Source organism: Dendrobates tinctorius, unplaced genomic scaffold (genome assembly GCF_039654945.1).
Source record: "Dendrobates tinctorius isolate UK_male_01 unplaced genomic scaffold, ASM3965494v1 ptg000023l, whole genome shotgun sequence".
NCBI lineage: Eukaryota > Metazoa > Chordata > Amphibia > Anura > Dendrobatidae > Dendrobates > Dendrobates tinctorius.
Window position 1 is genome coordinate 15,587,606 of NW_027361691.1, and position 18,707 is coordinate 15,606,312.

An 18,707-nucleotide genomic window follows, 5' to 3' on the forward strand; every position below is an offset into this window, starting at 1 on the left:
CCTCCTGTACTGCACCTCTGACCTGGGGACTGCCTGCTGCCAAGCCTAACCTCACCACCAAAGGTTCTAGTGCAGGGTTCCCCAACTCCAGTCCTCAAGGCCCACCAACAGATCATGGTTTCAGGATGCAATTATCACCTGAGCAATACAAAGGAAATCCTGAAAACATGACCTGTTGGTGGGCCTTGAGGACTGGAGTTGAGCCCCCTTTACATTTAGCGATGCACCAGCGATCCCGACCATGATATGACCCGGTCAGGATCGCTGGTGCATCGCTAAATGGACGCTAGTGAGCTGCCACACAGGCAGATCTCACCAGCGATGTAAGCGACACAGCAGCGGTCGTTACTTACCTTTCAGACGCGGCGATGAAGACGTCCTCCTGCCCATGTCCACGCCAGCAGGAAGCAGCCGACGAGAAATGGACGTGGGGGAGCCGGTCGGAGGTAACTATCACACATAGCAATATCGCTGCTGCGTCACAAAATCGGTGACACTTTAGCGATATCGCTATGTGTAAAGCCCACTTAGGGGAACCCTGCTCTAGTGAACACCAGGTAGTTGCATAATCTTGCATCTTCAGGATAAGCCTGGCCAATGCTGCAGTGGGTCCACACCCACCAGCATTGCAAATGCGCAGCTCAGCTGCTGCAGAACCTCATAATGCACACTTCAGCTGCTAAAGTTGAATTAAACTGATAGAATTCCTTCATTTCCACATTGAACCATTACATGTGATCTGCAGACAGCAGTGACGCCATGTAATGTATGAGGCCACCAATGTTATTTTGCCACATGATAAGGAACATAACAGCTGATTCTACTACACCACCCCTGGGCCACAGGAATCAGACATTGGCTCCATTATTTCAATCGTAGAACGCAGTGATTTTGGAAGCAGCGCAGGTGAGCTTCGTCCAAACACTATCCTGGATCTTGGGCACATGCCATGTTTCAGATAAAGCATATATGTAATATCCCACTATGGATGATGTGACCAGAATGACTGCCTAAGGCTGGTCCCAGCGTCTTCTCCTGCTCTGCTCCCCTAGATGGACAGCTGTCTCCTGTGTTTGTAATTTTCCAAGTTGATATTGACATGCTGAGTCCTAAAGGTGTGTAATATGCGCTCTGTTAGAATTTTTCACTCTGCTTGCTGATTCGAGTAGGTGACACACTTCATTGCTCACAAGTGACTTCAAGACTTAGGCTATGTGCACACGCTGCGGATTCACCTGCGTTTTTTTCCCCGCAGAAACGCAGGTAAAACCGCAGGTAAAGTGACCTGCGGTTTTGCTGCGGTTTCACACCTCTACTATGTTAAAGGTGTGAAACCGCAGCAGAATCCGCAGAAACAATTGACATGCTGCGGAAAAAAAACCGCAGCTTTTCCGCAGGTAAAAAACCGCAGCGTGAGCACTGCGGTTTTGAAAACCCATAGGCTAACATGGTGAAGTACCATGTCTGCGGAACTGCTGCAGTTGTGCAGGGCCAAAACCGCAGCAAAAACCGCAGCGTGTGCACATGGCCTTATAGTTCTGTGATGACTGATGTTCCTCCTGGTTCTATCAATAGAAAATTAGAACCACAAGAGAAGACATTAGTGCAAATCGCACGTGAGCCCATTCAACTATTAAGCTCTTATAGTCAGTGGGGTCATCCTCTCTCTATCCTCTCGAGTGTAAGCTCTTATGGTCAGTGGGGTGAGAATTGGGAGGGTCGGAGCGCTGTTTGACTCTTGTAGAACAAATTTGTCCACCAGAAACTGCTCCCGCAGCTTCTGCTTCTGTCACCAGGCGCTGCCGTATTCACTCTGCGGGAGGCGCTGGTGAGACAGAATCAGAAGCTCTGTCCAGCCACTATGGTTAGGGTAGCTGAGACCTGTAGTGCTCTCCATTTTGGCAGTATGGGTGTGTGTGCTGTCCAGCTGAAGTCATCAGCTCCTTGCTTCAACCTATTGGAGTGCACCACACCCTACTAAGGCTTCCATCTTGTTGCTGGAATCTACCAGATATAGTTTAGTAGGTCCTTGGCTAGGTGTGCTTTGTTAGTTGTGGTCATATACTGAGCCTGGCTTGTTTTTGACTATTCTTCCAAATCCTGATTTTTTTTGTCCTTGATGTGGCCTCTCTAGCCGGACCTTGCTTGGTGACCATTCTACCTATGAACACGGCAGTCCTTCCATGGCAGCTTTACACTGGGTCCTATTGTAAAACCAGATCCCTGTACAGGGGTTAAAGGGTATTGGGATTTCTCTGGAGTTTGCCAGTCGGAGTGGCTTATGCCGAGTCTGTCCAAAGCAGCTTTTAAGCCTATACCTAGAGGCAGATGTTACATTATAACTGCACTAAACAAATCATGGACCCCTTCAAATGGTCGTGGATCAAATGCAAAATGTGGCCCATTTAATCTAAGCTTTTGCAGAGCGGACTCAGCATCAGGAATCCACTCAGGCCCTTGCAGCACCTCCCTTGATTTTTCTGGAGCCCAAGGTAAACCTTCCTGAGAGGTTTTCAGGCAATTTTTTTTTTTTTTTTTCCTTGAAGGAAAGCTGTCACCTGTGTTTCAGGTTCCACCCACATTTGTTTGGTTCTGAGACACACAGTTTGGGACTCATCATCTCCCTGCTGCAGGAAGATCCCCAGGCTTGGACCTTCTCCCTATCCCTTGACACTCCAGAACTCTCCAATGTAGACTTTGTTTTGTATTTTTTTCTCGACCCTGACCGAGAAGCTTTTACTGAAAATAAATTAACTGCACTTCATCACGGGTGATGTCATGCTGATTATTATTGTACAGAGTCCTGGTGTTGAGCCACCAACTCACAGTGGAATGATTCTGTGACTCTCATGCTATTTCCATGTCTCTGGCTATCCGTCTTGATGGCCATTTGCACGAATACAGACAGGAACGCAATGCTGGCTCTATACCTTCTCGTAAGACTTGTGCACCTATTACCCTCACTGAGGAATCCATGCAGATTGGGGTGACTCACTCCCATCACCTTCAAGGGATCAAATAACACAAGCCGGTTTTTGGTAACCACTGTGGAAAGTCTGGACGTCAGAGGTCTTCCTGCCCAAGACCACCGCCACTAGAAAAACTTCAGCGTCTGGGTGGGCTTGAGGATGTCCACCTAGGCGCACAGGTATTTCTTTATGATTCTGCAAAATTGTTACCTGTTTATCTTAACAAGAGAAATCTTTGGGGCTTCAGGCCTTTGATTGCGGTTGTGCAGCAAATTGTGTTGATGCCAAGGTGGTAAAGGATCTTGGTTTACTCTTGCTAAAATCGTGTTCCTCTGATCACTGCTATTTATGAAATACCTCTCACGAGGTGTCACTGCTTGTTGTTGCTTGTTACACTTTGATTCTGTCAATTTATTTTTTTTTTTCCCTCTATAACTTGTCCATGGCTGTGGTCTGGGGCATGACTCGGTAATGTAAACCCAACCCAGTCATTGACTGGCACCAGGGTGATATTGGGCGACGGAGCCCTTGCTGTCAGCACAAATGTGTGTCCTTCTCTATCAGGGTAAACCATTGGTTATGGCTTTAAACAATGTACTCAGAAATTTTTATAATGTATTTTCTGTCCAAATCTGAAAAACTACCCCTACACAGAAATTGTCTTGTAGACCTGGTACCCAACGCCCATCTCCCTAAAGGTAAAATATATAATCTTTTTGGTACAGAACATTAGGCCACTGGACACTCTGTTTAAAAAAAAAAAAAAAAAAAAAATTCATCAGACCAAACACATCACCAGTAGGAGCTAATTTCTTTTTTTCTTTTTTTTTTTTTAAATGAAAAAAGACAATGGTCTTTTGATCTTGTATTAACTATGGCAAACTTAAGTCAATTACTGTAAGTAATCGGTAACCTCTGCTAATCATCCCTGATCTCTGTAATTAACTGCTCGGAGCCCGTCCGTTCACCAAACTTTATATCGGTGGTGCGTATAGCTGGAGTCACACATAGCGACGTACCAGCGATCCCGACAACGATATCAACGTGTCAGGATCACTGGTAAGTCGCTATGTGATCGCTGGTGAGCTGTCAAACAGACAGCTTCACCAGCAATTAGCACAGCGACGCCGTGCTCGTTAGCGCTGATGCCATATTCATGTCAAAAATAGAATTAAAATATAGTTATTCTCAACTTCTGACGTCCCGCGCAGCTTCCCGCCTCTCTCCACGCTCCGGTCCCAGTAATCCTTTGCAAGAATTACCGCGATGACGTCCGTTCTTGCGGGAGCGCGAAGTCTCGCGGTCATTCTTGCAGAGGATTACTGGGAGCGTGGAGAGAGGCGGGAAGCTGCGCGGGACGTCGGAAGGTGAGAATAACCATATATTTTATTATTTTACAGCTGATCGCTGGTCTCCCGCCTGTCACACGCAGCGATGCGTTCTGGCCAGCGGGAGATCAGCGACGAAAAAATGTCCAGAGGTTTCTTGCAGCGATCAGTGATACCAGCAGGGGGGCCAGTTGCTGATCGCTGTCACACACAGTGATCTCGCTTTTTTTGTGCGCAGCACATCCATGCGCATGCGTACCTATGTTTAACATGGCGTACGCATGGTCTTGCATTTGCATGCATTCGTCAACGTTTTCGTGCACGTGCGTTTTTTCCAGGTGCGCGTCTAGACGCGCCAGACGCAACATGTTGCATTTTTGGGTCCGCCAAAAGGCGTAAAAACAAACAAACAAACGCTTGCACATGGAATGCGACAAAACAATGCATTACAGTCTATGGGAATGCAGGAGTGTGCATGGACATGCGTTCGTCTGCATTTGCGTACGCCTGCGTTTTTTGAGTAAACATGTCTAGACACTGGTTTCAACCACCCCCTACACACAGAAACATTGTTTGATGTCACATTGGTGGAGTCTGTTTCAAGGATTTTCCACCTGTGAAATGTGACACCGAGAGACACATGTGCATAAAAACCGCAAACGTAATGTGACACCTAGAGAACACATGCGCACAAAGACGCAAATGTAAAACTAGCCTAAGGTCCAACCCATTAAGAGGTGGGTGAAGCCCAAGTCTCTGAAAGCTTTGTAGCACTTTCTTGGGTTTGCTAACTATATTAATGTAAATTTATTAGAAAAAAAAATGCCAAGATTGCCGAACAACTCACTGACTTTACCAAGAAGGGAGCGGATGTGATTAATTGGAAGCCTAAGGCAATCCCGCCTTCTGAGTTAAATACATTTTTTTTATTCATTGTTCTGTCTGACCCTATATTGGTTCAGCCAGATCTTGAGTGTTCTTTTATTGTGGAAGTTGTTGCCTCTGAGGTTGGCGTTGGAGCCGTGTTATCGCAGGGTTCCCCATATCTCTCAACTTCGTCTGTGTGCGTTCTTTACACACAATTTTCATCCGCCAAGAGAAATTATGGCGTTGGCAATTGTGTCTTTGAGGAATGGCGCCACTTCCTCGAAGGTGCCCAACAGAGTTACTGTTAACACAGACCACCAATCTGACTTATTTGAAATTGGCCAGGGAGATGGGCTTTGTTCTTTTCTAGATTTGACTGTAGTGACGTTCAGACCAGGCACTAAGTTCCTAAAAGCTGATCAGAGTCGGACTTGACCACCTTGGGCCCTCCAGAGTATGTAGCTACATAGAAATAAATACCAGACCGCCAATTGTGCAGTAAAACACGCTAATATCAGGGTATAATATAAGGTAGTAAAGTTTAAAAAAAAAAAAAGCTGCAAATGTTGCAACGTTGTTTTTCGCTGCGTTTTTGGTGACTAAAATGAACTTTATTAGACATGTACTGTAAACAGAATGCATACTGTAAAAAAAACAAACAAACAAAAAGCCAAAGCTCTAAATGTGTGTCCAGTCAGTAAATGCTGCAGGTCGGCTGCTGTATACTTGAACAGCGTCCAGATGTTACAGCATAGTGGATGGGATCTCAAGAGATTCCATGTCCACTATGCGTGCACATACGCTGGCACCTCACCCGCAGAGACGGACATGCAGCGCGTCTCTCCAGACCGCAGCATGTCAATTTATCTTGTGTAGATGCGAGTCTCTGCAAGAGAAATCCCACCCCTATGATGTATTGGGTGCGGTGATTCCGCACGGTGCAGTGACCACATGCGGAATCACCTGCGTTCAAAAGATGGCAGCGCTAAGGATGGAGCACATGTCCGCTGCGTCCAAAGTGCTGCCATTTCCGGATCGTCTGCACATACCCTAAAAAATTGGTTATGAAAGCATTATTTTTACTGCCAAGAGAGGCTTTGGCTGCAAAAAAAAAAAAGGCACCAGAAATGCTGATTCATATGCACACCTGTACTATATATGTGTATGGCTATGTGTGAACAAGAAAAAGAGACCTATACACCAGGGATCACAAAAATGTACAAATAGTATCAAAAGATTCTTTATTCAGATTGTCATAGAAAAACCCACACCCCAACAAATAGTTTAAAAGCAGGACAAAAAGTCCCCATAAGATGTTATAGTCTAAACCCAAACCGGTCAATCACATATATAGATCCTGTACAGAGTGAATGGAAACCCCACATGTATTGGCATGGTAAAGGAACACAATGGAGAGAGCACTTATGAACAGGATAAACAGGATGATTGTGGATAAACAGATAAATACTGCAAAAATAGTGGTAAAAGCAATAGTATCACAATAAATGAGAGGATTTCACCCCCCCCAGAGAACTAGCAGGGAGGTGTGCCTCCAATGATCCACATTGCATAAAAAAAAAAAAAGGAAATTGAGAATTCCAAATTAAGACCTGTTGATATAACGAATGGCCACTAGGTGGCTATGAATCCTATATGAAAGTCCATACCTAGAATGCCTTTATATAGAAGTTAAAGTTCCATGCATACAGCGTGGAGAGAGTTACAACAGTTAACACCTATGAAGGTAAAATGGAAATTTCAAAGACCAAGCATAATGGATTGAGCATGACCAGAATGTTACCAGACTGGAGGACCAGGAGGCATGTGTATGGTTTACCCTTATTATTTCACATGGGAGTTCATTTATTTCTATATAATCCCCTGATTCAGCAGACAATATCCCTGCCTTGTGTCATCCAGACAGTAGTGACAGGAGGTCGCCCTGTCACATTACAAGCAGTGATGAGTGACTGTGCTCAGAGCCCATGCTGATCGCTGCTGTATGTGGCTGTGAATCCTGATCCTACAGCAATCAGCACAGAGCTCCGGACCACAGTGAGGAAATCACTGCTCTCTGACTGTGCTGTTCCGTATAAGTTATGATTATATGGTTTCATTGTATTATATTACCATTCTTTGTATAAGTCTTGCATTTGGTCTGCTGCCACCTGCTGTCCTTTTTCTGTATGGCAGCTAATTAATTCTAGTACAAGCCTTCGACTTCCGGGTCAGGTCACTCCTCTTCATGCTTGCAACCATTCTTAGTTTCGCTTTCACCCGGGAGAGACGCGCCTGTACCGAGCTGTGAAAGGCATCAGTTTTTTGACCACACACACATTGCTGATCCACCTTGCTTCACAAATTTGCTGTATCACCTTGGTTGTTACACCTGCATTTCTGGAGAAGTATTGGATTACTAATCATACAATGTATGTCCAGATTTCCAAATAGTAGAAACTGAAAGAAAAAGAGCGCAATATGGTCTTACCCGAGAAACTGAGAATGTAAAGTAATTCGTTATACTCGCCTTATGTAGGAGAGTATCAGACATAAAGGAACAAAGGTCAGCTTGCTGCACATCCAAATGACCACGCCGTGGCCATAAATCATCAGATTCAAAGAAAAGAACTTTTATGGATTAAGCGTGCGCTGCCAGACCATCACTCCTCACAAGTGGTGTGCTTTATACATTTATTACCAACGCGTTTCAAAGTTAACAACTTCTTCCTCAGGGGATGACAGATTTCCAAATAAAGAAGTCTGGACTTCAAAAACTCTGGTGTGCATCATCTCTCAGGATGCTGAACAGCAAAACGGCATCATGGTCCTGTCTGCTCTGCATTGAGGAAACGGAAGGTAGGAATCTCTCCCAGCCCCAATCAACTACACCTCCATTCGCCTCATGTGGGGACAGAACACTGACCTGTTATTGCTGTTCTTACTTTTGCAGCTTCACTTAGGCATATGCATTCTCAGGACAGTGCTAGGAGCAGCCACAATGAGGACTCAGGAGGAGACACACAGAGCTGCAGGCATCTTCCTGGCTGGCCTGGCTCTGACCTCCTGTTTTCTGTGGTGTAATCGGTCCCTCCCCCTCACTCAACTTTTAACCTCACTGCAGGGATAAAGAGACAAGGGGCTTAAGGGGGGGTTTGCGAGAGATACTCCGGGACTACAGAGCAGTGCACAACATTATTCACTGCTGTACACCCTCTGGGCACTTCATAAAGGGGCTGCAGATGCAGGGGGCCCCCTTTGTAGGTGGAGGTCCCAGGCATCTGCCTGGTCAGCCTGCCCCAAAGCAGCCCCCCTATAGAATATAATAAAAAAACACAAATTGAGCTTGGTTTGAGTTGGTACACATGCAGCATATAAATGCATGTTCACATGGCCAAAAAGCATACAAAACCTACAAAAGACAAAATGAAAAAAAACCCTGCTATAATTAAGTAAAAAAGCAAAAGTGCATTTAAATCAGAGTTCTTAGTAATACTGTATTTGATCAAACGTAGCATAAAAGCCGTCCCACCATCGACAAGGTGACTGTGGTCGGGGCGGTCCTACACTGTCTAGTGTCCCAGTGGTGGGATGGCTTTTATGCTATGTTTGATCAAATACAGTATTACTAAGAACTCTGTATGATTTAAATGCACTTTTGCTTTTTACTTATTTAATTATAGCAGGGTTTTTTTCATTTTGTCTTTTGTAGGTTTTATAGAATATAATGTAGCCCCCTCAAATACTATAATGCAAACAAAAAAACACTGCTCACTTCTCCCTTGTTCCCCCTCTGATCCCGGCTCTCCTCCGGTCTCAGCAGCTGCACTGTCGTCTATCCGGTACGCAGCATGGCGTGTGATGAAGTGGCGTTATCGCACATCGGCTGTGGCAGAGGGAAATGATTGGGGAGTAAGCATCATATGACGCTCTACTCCATTATTGCTTTCAACTGTATCGGCCTCTGAGGCCAATATAGTTTAATGTGGCGTGCGCTGAGGGGGCTGTAGGGGTGGAGCAGCGGGAGGCAGGAGCCGGCTGCTGCGGCTAAAGCCTGTGCCCGCTGCTAAAGAGAAATGAATATTCACCGCTCCACATGCCCATGGGGAGCAGTGACTATTTCTCTTTAGCAGCAGGCACAGGCTTTAGCCGCAGCAGCCGACTCCTGCCTCCTGTTACTCGCTGCTGCTCCACTGGGCTGGACGGACCCACCTGAGTCAGGGGTTCCATAGCAGCTGCGTAGTCTGCCGTTATTAGCAACACGCCACTGGCTGGGAACCTCTGGGACAGCGGGGGCCCTAAGCAGCTGCCGACCCTGTATGCCAGCACATGTCAGTGCCTGGGCCCACCGGAGAATCCTGGTTCTCTGGTGGGCCAGTCCAACCCTGAAGCTGGTGCACTCTCCTGGAGTTTCTATCCTTCTCATTCTGAGGATTCTGAACCAGTTCATATTGTAGCTGAGATCCATAGACCCTAAGAGAGAGCCCCTGACACTACTCCTACCAAAAAAAAAAAACATTTATTCTGACTATGTATTCTTCTGGAGACTCATGGATGTGCTTGCAGGTCACCCGCGTATAAACAGAGCCATTCTGTGTTCGTTTTTTTTTTTCCATATTTTGTAGGGCATTCTGTAAAAATATCATATATTTTTTTAATCATAATATTGAGGGGTTTTTTTTTTTTTTCTTACCAACCACCCAGGCTTGGACTGGCCCACAGGAGACTCCTCCGGTGGTCTCCTGTGCAAGAGTGGGCCACTACCCTTGTATATGAGCAGTACTTGGCACTACATACGTGAATCACTATGTACATGTAACAAGACCACCCGGGGTGGTAGTCCCAGCTGAGTCAACTTGGGAAACAGTCAGTGAGCACCCCGGGTACCTTGTACAGAGATGGATTCAATTAACACAATCCACAGGCACGGTGTATAGTCCAACAGGGAACAAACTTTTTGATAAAGGGGAAAAAAAAGAGCGATAAGTACAACACAAGCTTCCTGCTCTTTCCCTGGCGCTGTCCACAGCCATACCCACAACAGCCACGGTAGCCAAGATTTCACAGGTAGTCCTTCACGCTGGGATCTGGACGCTTAAAGTCCCTTCAGGAGGGGCCCTTCCAAAGTCCTGAGGCTCTTTCTGCAGTCCTTAAATCTGTGGTCCGTAATCCAGGGCAGCAGATCCTCTCCCTCCTTGGGAGTCTGGCAATGCCCCAACTGTAGTTGCATCTGCCCTCAGCCTATGTGGCTGGGCTACTGACAGCAAGCAGGAGCTCCCTGCTCCCACACGGCTGCTGACTCAGCCCACAAAATTAACTCTTCACTATCCTTAGGCTAATGCAATACAATTTAAAGGGAAACTTCACACAATAATACATTACAGGTTAATACACACATAAAAGACATTACAAACAGAGCACATTAATACATATAAGTGGTAAACTACACAGGCCTGGCACATGGGAGAGAGGGGGCAGATGAGGGTCTCTGCCACCTCCTTACTTACAATCTACCCAGTATAAACTTGTGATTTGAGGATAATGTCAAATTTACATGTAGCTTAAAGTGGGGGACTGGTGTTGGTTAGTAGTGGGCCCTTAACACCCCAGTCTGACACTGCTACCACCTAGAGGCCAATGGTCAGACAGAAGGTACTAATCAAACACTCAAGCAATATCTTCGGTGTTGTGTATCTGATCATCAGTCTGACTGGGTGAAACATCTGCTGTTAGCTGAATGTTATGATTTTGGGTTCAAACTGTTGAGCCTGTGTTTTGTGGTCGGCTTCTCTATCAGCCAAGAAACAGCAGACACACCTTTTCTCTGGGTGTTTTGTTTCTGTTACCCAAAAGAGACTGCAGCAAGGATAACTGGTGATTTCACATACCATAGAAGAGAAAAAGCAGGACAAAGGCACAGCTGTATGACCTCGGGTTAATGAAGCTGCACACACATCAGGGAACACGGGTGCCACTTCCAAGGAAAATAGTCTGTATATCCATAGAGAAGAAGGTGGATAGGCACATTCCGTCCTGTGCAAAATAATCCTATAATCGTTTCGCGCTTACATTGCGCTTCAACAGGTCATCTGTTGACCTGTTGAAGCGCAATGTAAGCACGCAATGATCGTCTGTACTTGCTCCATGGTTTTATCTGCCTGCTGTTGGTAACTTGATGCCACAATAAAGGATAATTTTGCACGGGACGGAATGTGCCTATCCACTTTCTTCTCTATGGACAACTGCTGTTTATAGTTACTCATTTTTGTCTGCCTTATCACCTGTCGGGTGCAGCTTTATATACTTTTCCACTGCTGGTATTTCCTGTTGGTGAGTCTCATTTCCATGACCAGCCATACTGCTGTTTAAGTTAGTGAAAGACCAGCTGGGGTATATCTCTTTGCTGTTTTATGTTCTTTACTAGGGATGAGCAAACGTGCTCGGTGATACTTGGATATTGCACCAGTATTTTGGTGCTTGGATGTGCTCGTTACTTAGCATGCATTGGGGGTCCTAATTTCAAATTCGAAACTCCACCCCACGTTTGGTACCTGTTGCACAGCTAATAAGCATGTGCTTATTGTCTGCGCATCTTTTTAATGCCATAGTCATTTTGGTAGTGGCATTACAGTGATTGGCTGTGTGACATCACCAAGAGTTATAAAAGAACTGGCCCCACACAGCTCTGCAAACCTATGCCATTGCACAGCTCTGTGACAGTTAATATTGGAGGGTGTGTGGGTGGGGCGGCCAGGGTGGTAGTTGTCAATGGCCTGTTCTGTTCCCACACCGTGGTACCCCACAGATTAGCTACAATGTCCCTTCTACTGTGTGCAGTAGAACACTCACGTCAATTTCTGGAGTCCTCTCCACGTCTGTCACTCCAGCTTCAAATCCACGGTTCTCATGTAAGGGGGACGACTGGACCACGGGTACATGTATGCCGGGTCCGAAAATGAAAAGGCTGCATCACCTGTTTCTTTTTGGGGGGGGGGGGGGAAGCTTTAGCAAGCGGTACCTTCCTCCTGACCTAGGGGGCATGGCTAAGTGTTTGCAGGGGCAGCGCGCAGTTACAGACTGAGTTGGCGGGAAGGTTCAGAGCGCGGCTGAGGAGAGGGAGAGCTCCGGCTTCAGGGACCATTGGTCGTGGAGATGTGCGCCCGGCCGTGAGAGAGACCGACCGCAGAGACTGTCGAGAAGGCTGCTGTGTGCAAGTTGACTTCCAGACATCTAGGTGCCAATCGCTCTGTAACAGTCATGTGCCACCTGACAGACTGAGATGTTGACCGGGTACTGCTTCCTCAGTCTGGGGGGAGGGGATATTCATCGAGCCTCGCTTAATTTTGGCAGGACTGTGGCCTGTACATTCCCGGCCACCGATGTCTCTTTACTGAGGACTCCACAGGACGATTCAAAGGCTCAACTTTGCCAGTCGGGAACGTATCGCCTTATTCAGGACCCCATCGGATCTACGTTGTACCGACGGCTGTTGGTGCCGTCATCTGCTCCGTGACCTATTCTGACAGGAAAACATCTCATAAGTGACTACTTTTAGAACAGTTTCACTCGTTATCCCTACGTTGATTTCCCTTCAACCAAACTCCTGTATTCCCTGTACTGCACGTTATTTACCTTTTCATTAAAACCTGTTAACCATTGATCTGCCTCCTGTCTGTCACAAATCTGCCAGCCTGCTCACACTCAAAAAGCACTCCGGACTCCATAGTCATGGTCAACAATTCAGCTTTACCTAATGACAGAGTTTGCATTACAAGGGTGGCACATTTCCTTTGCAAGGGCAATCCTGATACTTTCCCTGGCAGTCTCTGGTTCTTCCGGCCTTCTCGGCCCCTCTGGACAATCTCTGTCCTGCTTTTGGACAATCCCGGTAGATGATACTGGTGCTGAACCATCATACTCGCATACATTCTGCATTTAGTCGAGGTAGGAGAAAGTTTGAGGAGCAGGAACAGTTGCACGCAGGGACTAGGGCTGTGCAGTCTCTTGCAAAATATATCACTGCAGCATTAAATTACTCACCCATAGAATATTCCATGGTCTAGGATACTTTTTGATATTTAATATATAAAGCTCAAGTGTATGTCCGGGATAGGCATCCGCACCGTCACAGCTACAGCCACAAAATTTGGCACAGTCACGTCTGGACCCCGAGAGTGTCCTAGGCTATGTTGTTAGGCGCAATTTTAACCCCGCGCATTCCAATTCACCAAACAATTTTGCCCCGATCTACATAATCGGGGGGGTGTTTCAAGCCCCACCCCTCATTATGATGTCATAATGGTTGCCATAGCGACGCTCATGTCGTCATAGGTTGACTATGGGATGGAGGATGTATGATGGGTATATGGGCACGGGACTATGGGATGGAGGATAATTATATTATAATTTGCTATAACTAACCACAGTTAGTTACTATGCCTGGGCAGCGCCGGGCTCTTCAGCTTGTGTATGTGTGTGTGTGTATATATATATATATATATATATATATATATTCAAAACTTTTGTTGGGTTAAATTTCTCACCCATACAGTATTCCATCGTGTGAAGTACATTTATGTGATATCTAACACTTCCAATAAGATTTTGTGAATTTTCTGGATTTTAATTCCTCATCCATACAGTATTACATTGTCTGTGGTACAAAACGTTGGTATTAAACGCAATAAGAAAACTGTAGCCGTGACCACTTTTTCTTCTTTATATATTAAAGAAAATTGTGTCAACAGATATGACAGTTACAAAATGTGTAATGTGCGCGGTAAAGGACAGGGAATTGGAAGTGCTGATGATGCATGCAGATACCGATGACGTGGGCAGGTGCGACTATGCCTTTTTGCTGGAACACAAGAGACAAGACCATTCACGACACGCAGATTCCTGTCCAATTTTGCAGGGAGGCATGGTACACTACTTCTGAAATCATAACAGTGCAAACAGGTAATTGGTTGGGTAGCAGGTAATGCTTCCATCACCACTAAGTCTTCCACACGGTTCAGTCTCACTAGCCAACAGTCTGGACAACTTCATCCTCACCCTGATCCTTCTTGTACCCACCATGTTATGTCCCAGGAGACTAGTAATTCCACACTAGGACACGAGGAGCTCTTTACAACATTTCTTGATTGTGGCCAATCACCATGCATGTTCCAAGTGGGACAGGAGGACATGCTGTTTAGTGATGCACAAACTTAGAGCAACTACGGCCACAAGGACATGACAGTGGGGAATGGCAAATTTTGTCTGAGGAAGGTAGCGATCAGTCACAGTTGCTGATAAGTCAACTTGTTGTCAAGTCACAGAAATGGGCAGGAAGAGGCACTAGTGTGACCAGAGGGACAGGGCGAGCAACTGTTCAGCAGAGCACCGACACTCATGATTTTCTCTGTCAGAGGTCTAAGACCAAAAAATGGTAATTTACAACCTGTGTCATGCAAAGATCAGCATGGGCTTGACCACTAAACCTAACCACCACCAGCATGATCATGCACATCTCATCTAAGCACCCGACTCGGTGGCCTGAATGCCTGGGTCCACGATTGTGTGGGGAGGAGGACTCCCAGACAGTGAATGGGCAGGTACCCAGGGGACCGCCATCAGGGTTCCTGAGGGAACGATACTGGGAGGACAGTAAAAGGAAAGACTTGACTGAAGTCAGGGAAACGGGGGGCGGGGCAAGCTTAAAAGGAGCAGGGGGCGCGCTGAAGTGGCAGTTGACAGAGAACTGGACAACAGACAGGAAGCCGTGTGAGACAGAGAGGACTGAGGGAGCTGACGGTGTTGTGGAGAGACCGACAGGGGCGTGTGAAAGGAAAGCTGTGGACTCACCGACAAGTGACACGTGAGAGCTTTTCACCGCTGGCTGCTTCCCGCATACAGCTGCCCCCGCTGTTCCTCGCTCTGTTGTAACAAGTCCACGACCTCCACTGACGGCTGCGATGACAGACCATTCCTTTACAGCGGTCTGGATACTGCCCCCCTGCCTTCTCCCACAGCTGCGGCCTGGTCATCACCGGCCCCAGGGGGCGCCACCTCGCTACAGGCGGCAGTAGAGGCCTCCGTCCGGTTTGCTAAGGGACCCTGAGCATAGGTTGGTGAACGGTTATATTTAGAGACTGCATCATAACTCCACGGTGAGACGTGAGCCGCAAGAAGACTCCTGTTGCGCCCCACCGGCACCGTTTCTTCCGGGCCTGTTGCGCCCCACCGGCATGGTTTCTTCTGGGCCTGTTGAGTCCAGTTCCTCCCCGGAATATTGAGGCGTCAAGGCAGCCGCATCAGTGACCTCTACGCGGCCATGCTTGTGATCCTAACAGACCCCTGGAAGGATAAGTTTATTATAGGAGATAAGGACCCGTAGTTTGGTCATACGTGGCCTATAGCACCCGGGCAAACCGGGTTATTCGCATTTATAGATAGTAGAGTGTTCTTAGGATTGTTGAGTCCCTGCGTGGGCTGGTTATTGTTTACACCTTTGGTTAGCTCAATATAGCCCCAGCTGCTACAGTTTATAAAAGTTTATTCCACAAACCTCACTCAGTTTCGTGTCTCGTCACTGCATCCTGCGAACCTGCTGAACCCTACAATTGGTGCTATTGGGTCACACCACTGCCTCTTCTGTGCTAGGTGCTTACAAATCCTCTGTCCATAACCCAAGCCCCTGTTCTTGCACATTCTGACTTGCCATCATCTGGCACTTCCAAATCCTTGTCCCAGCACAGCGTTCAGCTGTCCCTACCCCAGACCTTGGAACGAAAAAGAATTGATGCTGAGAGCTCTTCTAAAATGTTGCTATACCAGAAGGCCATTGTTGAAAATGTTAAGAAAACTCCCATCAGACAATGCTAGCAGCAGGGGGAAAGCTTGCACATTGCCCAACAAAGGAGCGGCAAGGGAGACACACAGCAGAGGTACACTGTCAAAGGCCTGGGCCAATTTCATGACGCCATGTCAGCCTCCAGGGCCTGTTGACCGGGTATTTTTGACAGAGGGAACAGTTTTTAAAGATGGTCAAGTAATACCTAGCCAACCAAACCAGCATAATCCCTAATTCCTCTGATACTTTCAATTATTGGGTCTCAAAGCTGGACACCTGGCATGAGCTGTCCTTCTATGGCTTGGGTGTTGTGCTGCCCTGCCACTAGCTTCTAGTCTGAGTGGGTTTGTAGTGCCACCAGGTGGGAGGGTCATAACACAGGCGCTTTAGCCTGTCAACTGAGAATGCAGACAGGCTTATTCTCATAAAAATGAACAAAACCTGGATTAGCCCACACTTTTCCACACCTACAGCAGCACATAATGGTTGTAATTAAAATCGTTATACATGTAAATGTCTTAACATTTTTTTTTTTTTCCTGTAAATTCCCAATTTCTCATTGATTTTGAATGATTTAATGTCTTTTTAGGAAGTAGGAGGCATGTCTTCTAACAGTACTTAATCCTTTTATTTTGTATTTCATGGCTTATTTTACTCACTCTGGGATCTTTTTTTTTTTCCTATTTCAGCACACTTTTTTTCCCATCTGTAGGTAATTTTACACTCTGCTTGTCCCAGCTTCTTTAGGAGGAACGTGAAGTGTAGACGGCCTTTCAGGTAGCATGGGTCGGAGTTGCCATCGTCCACTCTAGTCTGTGGTTTGAGGTGTCTTGGCTCATTCAGGAACCACTAAGAACTGCAGTGTCAGGATCTCTAGCCTGTACAGGAACTGGCAGGGTCACTTGCAGTTTTCAGCTTTACCTACAGTATTTTCCCTACAGAGCTGCTACACTGTCAAAACACTGAATTTGCTATTAAAAAAAAAAATGTTAAGAATCCATTAAAAGTACTTTATTTTTCTGTAATCTAGGATAGGTTCCTTGTCAACCACTCATTTTCTAGAGGTTGAAAATCTGTGGATAAATTAAGTTATCTGGTCTGAAGTCAGAGAACTTGAAAAGGGCTCAGTGCGATCAGACCTCAGTTGCTATCAAGAAACGTTCTAGAAGCCCAAGATTTGGAGTTGGATACAAGATATAGTTGTCCATGAAAAATATCAAGCTTAAGATTCCTTCTGCCCAGCTGGGTCTCAGATTTCTTGGACATTAGGAGATATATTTCCTAAATCCCTCCTCAAGCCATATCATTCCCTGGTTCACCTAGTCAGAAATGCACCTCCTTCTGTTCTAGCTAAAGGCAATTTAGAGTAGGAGGTGCAGGGAATCCTGGATTCTCGTGAGTCTGTACAATGTGATGCATTGGAGGGGTTATGGTCCAGGAGAAAGATCCTGATCAGATTTTTGGCATTGATATTACTTGCCGGGGACACAGGAAGTTCCATCTTCAGTTTCTTAATAAGCCTGGTTCTAAGGGGAAGAAGGCCCCTCATAAAAGGGAGGGTACTGTCACATCTCCACCAGAATCTGCTTCGGTGATTTTTGCTTCTGTCGCTATGCGCCACCGTATTCACTCTGTGGGCGGTGCTGGTGGTATAGCTATCAGAACCAAAAGCTATAGATGACATGCTCTTCCAGACACTAAGGATAGTGTGGCCTGCACCTGTAGTGCCATCCAGTCTGCCCGTATAGGTGTGTGTGCTGTCCAGCTGAAGTCATCAGCTCCCTGCTTCAGCCAATTGGAGCAATTATGATTTTGTTTGGTTTAATGTATTCTTGCTCTGACCCTGGCTTGTTTCTGACTATTCTTACAGATCCTGGTTTTTGCCCATGACGTGTCCTCTGCTCTGACCCTGCTTGGTGGCCATTCCTACCTCTGGACGACAGCCCTTCCATGGTAGCATTCCACTGAGTCCTATTGTAAATCCAGATCCCTGTACAGGGGTTAAAGGGTATTGGGATTTCTCTGGAGTCTGCCAGATGGAGTGGCTTGTGCTAAGTTTGCCAATACAGACTTTTGAGCATGTGGCCTCAGGCAAACCTTACAAAATTATCTAGAATAGTTTGCGGACTTGGCATACAGAACCCCTAAATGGCAAAAGAGCAAAATTGCCTCTCAAATTACACAACTTTGGAAATTGCACCCCTATGGGAAATTATCTACAGGTGTAGTAATTATTTTGACTCCCTTGATGTTTTCCACAAACAAGCAGCAGTGGATGCTACAGAGTGAAAATTGTAAATCTTTCATTGTATTTCTCACACTTTGTACCCAGCTCTTGCTTCTGGAGACATGCACCCAGTAAATTAGACTGGCCCTCATCACTACAGAAATGCCAAACATGTGGATGCTATATGTGGTTTAAGCACACAGAGACTTAAAAATAGAGGGGGGCATTTAGTTTGGGAGTGCAGAAGTTGCTGGATTTTTTTTTTTTTTGGGGGGGGGCTGACAATTTTTCAGTACCTTTGCATTACGAGTATCGTGGAAGCCCCTTTATATTAACATTGACAGATGATAAACCTAAGTGGGGACTGTCTTGTTTTGTGGATTGAGTTGAAGCTTTTATTGGGAACATTTTACATGGCATTTTGGATCACACTTATCCGGCGCTCTACGCGGAGTACTTATTTTGGGGTTTCCATTGAAATCTCC

General features: G+C 46.1%; 1 long non-coding RNA gene across 1 annotated transcript in view; it reads left to right on the top strand.

The window, feature by feature from the left end:
* Positions 1-691: 691 nt before the first annotated feature.
* Positions 692-18,707, top strand: part of LOC141084522 (uncharacterized) — a 116,615-nt gene continuing 98,599 nt past the window's right edge. Inside the window, exon 1 of the long non-coding RNA XR_012231016.1 lies at positions 692-906. This is a non-coding gene — a long non-coding RNA (uncharacterized lncRNA). The remainder of the gene's footprint in view (positions 907-18,707) is intronic.